At 49.5% G+C, this 6,004-nt stretch overlaps 1 non-coding gene across 1 annotated transcript; it reads left to right on the top strand.

The window, feature by feature from the left end:
* Positions 1-4,218: 4,218 nt before the first annotated feature.
* On the top strand, positions 4,219-4,381 carry LOC119388442 (U1 spliceosomal RNA). The gene has a single exon (XR_005182727.1). It is a non-coding gene; the product is annotated as a U1 spliceosomal RNA (small nuclear RNA).
* Positions 4,382-6,004: the final 1,623 nt, after the last annotated feature.

Below are 6,004 nucleotides of genomic sequence, written 5' to 3'. Positions count from 1 at the left end.
ACACCACGGCCGGACTAGAGGGAAACGCAAAGGGCGTCGTGCCGCCCCGGTAGCCCGGCCCCGATTTTTCTCGGGGCGAGCGCGTGAGCGGGGAACGCGGTGTTACAGCCAGGTGAGGCAGGGGCGCGTCGCAGAGCTATTTTGGTTTTTGTTAGCGTGATGCTGAGCGAGGCCGACGCTTTTACGACGCTTGGGCAAAGGTCGCCACCTCGCGGTGTGTTAAGGCATTGACAAAATTCAACTTCTATTGAAAACGCGCCGAATGGGACGGACGCGTAATGCGTTGCAGGTGCTAGTCGCGGAGGCCACAGCAATGACGAATTACTCTACCTTACCACTCCCAGAGGTAACCACCACCCAGCCGACCGGGAGAGTGGTAGATATAAAAGGCGCGTTCGTAAAGCTTCTAGAGTCTGTGACCATGGCGCAGTGGATAGCGTGCCCGGCATCTGTTGTTGCGGACCGAGGGGTCGTGGGTTCGATGCCCGTTGACGGTACCTTTTTTTTCTTTGCCATCTGATTGTGTATATTTTTTCGACGTCATTTCCATGACGGAAATACGTCACTGAAGTCTTGGTGGACCCTGGCATAAAACACTTTCGTGTTAAAAATTCGTCAGATCTCACGCGTTGTGGGAATCGGTTTCATGCGAAGCAGTCAGCGCGTACATATATGCTGTATTTTATGGCTTTGAGCCAAGCGTTACGAGGTGGATCGACGTGTTTTGTAAGTGTGGTAGCTGTGCGCACATCGTGAGCCTACCAGGCACGTAGACAACACTGGCGTTGAAAGGGCAACTTACGGTGTGACGTAACGTCAGCACTCACATACGTCAGTGTTATAGAACCTAAGTGCACTTTATGGTGCGGTCATGTGAATATTGTACGTTAATTTCGTTAATGTACTCTTCCGGGGTCGAGCGATGCTTCAATATAGCTTGCTGAATCATAGGAATACAAACGCAATGTTAATTACGCTGCGTTAAAAGCGGAGCCAACACTGGAACCTCAGACGTTAGTCTGATAAGACGCCTGTATCTGACATGACGCCTGTAGGAGTACATATGTAGTGTATATTGCTTTCTTGTAAAATTAGATAACCAGCACCACAACTACGCTTGACGTTGCACCGACATTACGTCTGCATAGGCTGTTTTTTCAAACCAGTTTCTCGGACCTGGCGCGGCTCTGTGGTAGAATGCCATATTGCCACACGGAATGCTTGGGTTCGATTCCTGCTGCGATCCTAATTTTTATTCTTTGCATTCGTGCCGTCAACGCTGCCGATGTCGGTTTTTCTTAAAGGCCAACTCCGGCGATTTTTCGAGGTCGATGGATCTCAGTGAAATTCGCTGCGTACGTTCCTTTGCACGTTTCCGTCATTTATGCCAAATTACAGGCTTGAGACATGCGCAGATTGTTTGCAAATGAATTTTAAAGATTGTCTGCAAACGCCCTCCTGGCTTCCCACAATTATTGGCAACATTGCGTCTGTGACGTCTGTGTTGGCAAGGCGGCGGAAGTGACGCAGCCGAGGGCACCGCTAACTTCGGCGCTTAGGCCGCTACAGCGAGCGTCTGCTGTGCACAAGGCGACAGACAGCGTTGGTTTGGCCGGCGCTTCGCTGGTCGTCCCGGCTGTCACAGTTTTCATACGCTGCGCCGGCGTGACCGGCATGCCTTGCACGACTTCCGGTTCGTTCGTAAAAACGTCTACGTCATACGTAGACAGTACACTCGGTTGGGTTTCGGTTTCGGTGTTGCGCTTTTTTGCTTATTTAAAATTATTCTCCAATTTGCCGAGTATTTCTGCTATCGGGCCCGTAACAGGAGCGTCTCAGGAACATAAAAGCACCATTACTTTGACATGGCCAAAAAATTGCCGGAGTTGGCCTTTAACGCTCTATCTATAGCATTTAATGACCACTGTCTGTTCGCGCCGTTCCTGGTTAGATATAAACTGTCAATCACCTGTGGCGCATATCCGTACACCGCGGCCCGTCGTAAACGGTATGTGCCACACGTGCCTGGAGGAAAGGCTTTGACGATGTAGTCGGCAGGATTTTAACGTTATTAATGTCACGACCCGGCAGTCATATTCGTCAAATCCTCTTACCCTCCCATGCCAATTTTGGTCTACATCAAGTTAAGGAGGCGATCATAAGAGCAACCATACGTAGGCGGCTAGATGGCTAGATAGATAGATAGATAGATAGATAGATAGATAGATAGATAGATAGATAGATAGATAGATAGATAGATAGATAGATAGATAGATAGATAGATAGATAGATAGATAGATAGATAGATAGATAGATGACTTCTTTGATGCCCCATGACTGCTTAGATGCCTCATCAAATGCGAAAATTGGCCGTCGACGTCGGCGGCGTCAACACGAGTCATGCAAAAAATTATATCGTTATGACGTCATCATGACGTCACATATCGCCGAAATGTGAGACGTCATAATGACGTGCATAACGTGACGTCTCATGATGACGTCATCCCATGACATCGTCGCTTCGCACTGCCTCCGGGATCGGCCCACCGACCACGAAGGCACTGCAGAACCACGTGAGGTGTAGAAAGCTCGCAATGCCTCCGATCCTGGAGGCAGTTCAAAGCCACGTTATGTTCAGAAAGATTTTGGAGGGGGTTGGAGGAGGAACAATACATCGACTGAAGAAAAAGGAGATGGCTCTCGCGTTCGAGTCGTCTAAGACAAATGCATAAGGCGTCTCATGACAATGCATGACTGTTGTGTCGGCGGGCGGTGACCGACGGCAAGGGCCCGACGACTGGACACGAGACGCGCCGTGCGCCGGCACGGCCCGCGACACGAGCAGAAGTGAGGAGTCCGGAGCCCGCGGAAGCCCGACAAAGACTGAGCCGGCCAGCGGCCGTTTATTCCAAATACACACAACGGACACGCGTGCACACGCGATTGGCTACATGCAATCACGTGTGCCGTTACCGACGACATCTATTGACATTACTACACACTAAGGCGCATTTTCAGTGCGCGCGCCGTCTACAGATGGCACCACTACACCACAATGACCCTGTGAGCTTTATTGTCTCAGTCGTTGTATTGATCTTCTCCCGCCCCCCTCCGAAAGCTTTCTGCGCCTTACCTGGTTTTGCACTGCCTCCGTGATCGGCCCACCTTTGAAGAAGCGGCGATGTCATGTGATGATGGCATCATGTGACGTCGTCACGTGATGATGATTTTTTGCATCAGTCGTGTTGATGCCGCCGACGGTCAATTTTCGCGTTTGATAAGGCATCTAAGGTTTTCGCCTTAATAAAGCTTTTAGGGGCGAAGCACCTTAGGGCCGAGCCTTGTCCCTCCGTTGTCGCCCTGGTTTGCACGGAGTTCGCTAGAGTCGCTGCGGTGTCAGCGCTCGCTCCCGACGCGTGCTCTGGTCGCGCCAAGGAGAAGTCTTCTTCCTCCTGTTGGCCGAGGCTTGTCCATCCATCCGCGTCCGGCCGTCACGGTACACGAAACCGAAACCGACACCACCTTGTACAATCGAAACCGAAAACATATGTGAAAAAAGGTTAACAGCACCGTGTACAATTGAAACCGAGAACATCTGTGAAAAAATGTTAACAAAAGGTGAACAAGCACGAAAATGAAATGACAAAACACTGTAATAACAAAACATCTAAAGGGTAACAATAGGTGAAAAAGCACAACAATAAAATGACAAAACACCGTAAGAACACCAACATTGAGCGCCCATCAGTCAAGCATGTGACGGCACGATGCACGCTGCAGTGAAAAATACACGAGAGTCACGGGTGATTTACGATAACACCGAACGATCCCCACGTGTTTCGTCCACTCATCATCATTCACTTCGTGGAGATCTTGGTGGAGATACGGTGATTTTTTGTTGAGCACACCGCGCACCTTTTGATTGGTCGTGCTTCGCCCGCAAGCTTTGTTCACTGGTCGCCATAAAAAAAAAAGCTGGACGATCACTACATCGCCTAACGTTTACCAATTCTTTTTCATCAAAACGCTCATCGGAATACTTTGCCACCTTGTTTAAATATATAGTCTTGCGGGAACGAGGTTCTCTAATTTCGATTCATAAACATACAAGCCTTACCTGCACACTCGCGCTTAAATTTACATGTAACACTGCATTATAAACCAGTTCCAGATGCATGTGCCCCTGGAATGGCAAGCGTGGTCGACAATTCCACAAGCATACTTACCTGGTGTCGGGCCGTCCGGTGATCAGCAAGGCCGGGGTCCCGTGCCGAGGCCAACCATTGCACTACGGTTGGCTGACGCACGCCACTTTCCCAAACAGGGATAGATGGGGCATGTAATTTTTGGTAGTGGGGCTTGGCGTTCGCGCCAGCCCCTGCATCAATTCAAAAAGAAAGATGAGGAAATCTTGGCAACTAGCTCGCATGCGAGAACTGGCGGATCTGCGCTACGCTTCGAGAAGCGTGCCAAGATGGCGTGACGATGAGGCGCAGAGGAGTGTAAAATAGCGTGTCAGTGTTCAGGATTTTGCGCTTTCAGAATGGCGAACATTTCTCGTTCTCCCGATGAAGGGAGCCACCGGACGTGAGCGTCAGCGAGAGCTCACGCGAGAGCGGTCGTGTCATCGCCGAGCCAACCGCGACGTTCCACAAACAGACCGCAAAGGAGGCCCAAGCTAAGCGCCAGCGAAGGGAAGACTTGGAAAACATAGAAGTGCGATATAGCCTGATGAATGACGGGCATATAGCTTCGCTGTTTCGACAGTGTTCGCGAAGTGGAGCTGGCTGGACTTTCTTTATTTATTCGAGCGACCATGGTCATGGTATCTGCGACCAAATGTCCCAGAAGTAAACTTCCGTTTATCTCCTTAGGTTTCTCGAGCAAACAAGTGGACTGCGTCATCTTGATGGAATAGCGGTCTGGTAGCGCCATACTTGCAACATGAACCAACAGTGTTCGTTGAACCTTGCTGGCTGCGGGCTGTGGAAATGCGGAAACTATAATTGCGCACACGCGTCTTGAACAACATAAGCGAAGGCGCAGTCTTGTGCTCGGTCTGATGCTATCAAGTCTCACGACGTGCTGACAGCTGCAAAGTATTTCAGAAGATGAAGACATTTTTCAGAAGGCTTCAGGGGCTCCCTTCGTCGTTTCCTGCGAAGCGTGATTTGGAAGAAGAAGAAAAACCTTTATTCATGTCCGGCAGATTGCTGGGCTGGGCTCCCACCTAACAACAAATTATATTCAGCATAACGAACCGTACGCCAGCTCTTAGGTCATATGGCGTCTGCTACAGATGTTATGTGCATAAAATGAGATTTAAAATGCTACATACATAAAATGAGTAGATAGATGGTGCAAGAAAGCTACTCGAGGTGTATTAAATTATTATCTGTTACAGCGCCTACAGTTAGAAAGTCCCTGTAACGTTACTTACAAAAAAATTTATCATCAACGAAGTGGCAGAGTAATTCTGGACGAAAAGTGTGTTCGCAGCCCAGCACACCGTACAAAACGACAGGTACCAAATAGCTAGTGCCCACCCTCCCAGACACGTGACATTACGTTGCTATATAAAATATTAAAAAGTTGCAATAGATTACAACAAGGCCAATGAAAAGGCATGGCAGAAAATATATTCAGGCAGCTACGCACTAGGGGTGCGAGGACTGTGGCAACAGCGAATCTGGTGGTCTTCCCTCCCACTCCTTCCCTCCTCCTCCCCCTCACTCCTCCTCATCCTGACTTCCCTTTCCCGTCCCCTTGCTGTACTACATGGGTATGCCAGGCTTTCCTTCTCTTTCTTCCTATCTCTTTCTTTCTCTCTCTTCCTGTTTCTTTCTCTCTTTTCCTCTTTCTTTCCCTTTCTATCTGTCTTTTCCTTGCTCTCTCGCCCATAACAGTGCAGTCATATGGTTCCCTAAATGTTTGCTCTGCTAGCGTGCCTGGATAGCCGAGGGGTTACGGCGTTGGCCTTCGGACCAGAGTCCGAATCCCGCCT

Source organism: Rhipicephalus sanguineus, chromosome 3 (genome assembly GCF_013339695.2).
Source record: "Rhipicephalus sanguineus isolate Rsan-2018 chromosome 3, BIME_Rsan_1.4, whole genome shotgun sequence".
Taxonomy (NCBI): domain Eukaryota; kingdom Metazoa; phylum Arthropoda; class Arachnida; order Ixodida; family Ixodidae; genus Rhipicephalus; species Rhipicephalus sanguineus.
Note: the sequence above shows the minus strand (reverse complement) of the source record. Positions and strands in the feature narration are given on the sequence as shown.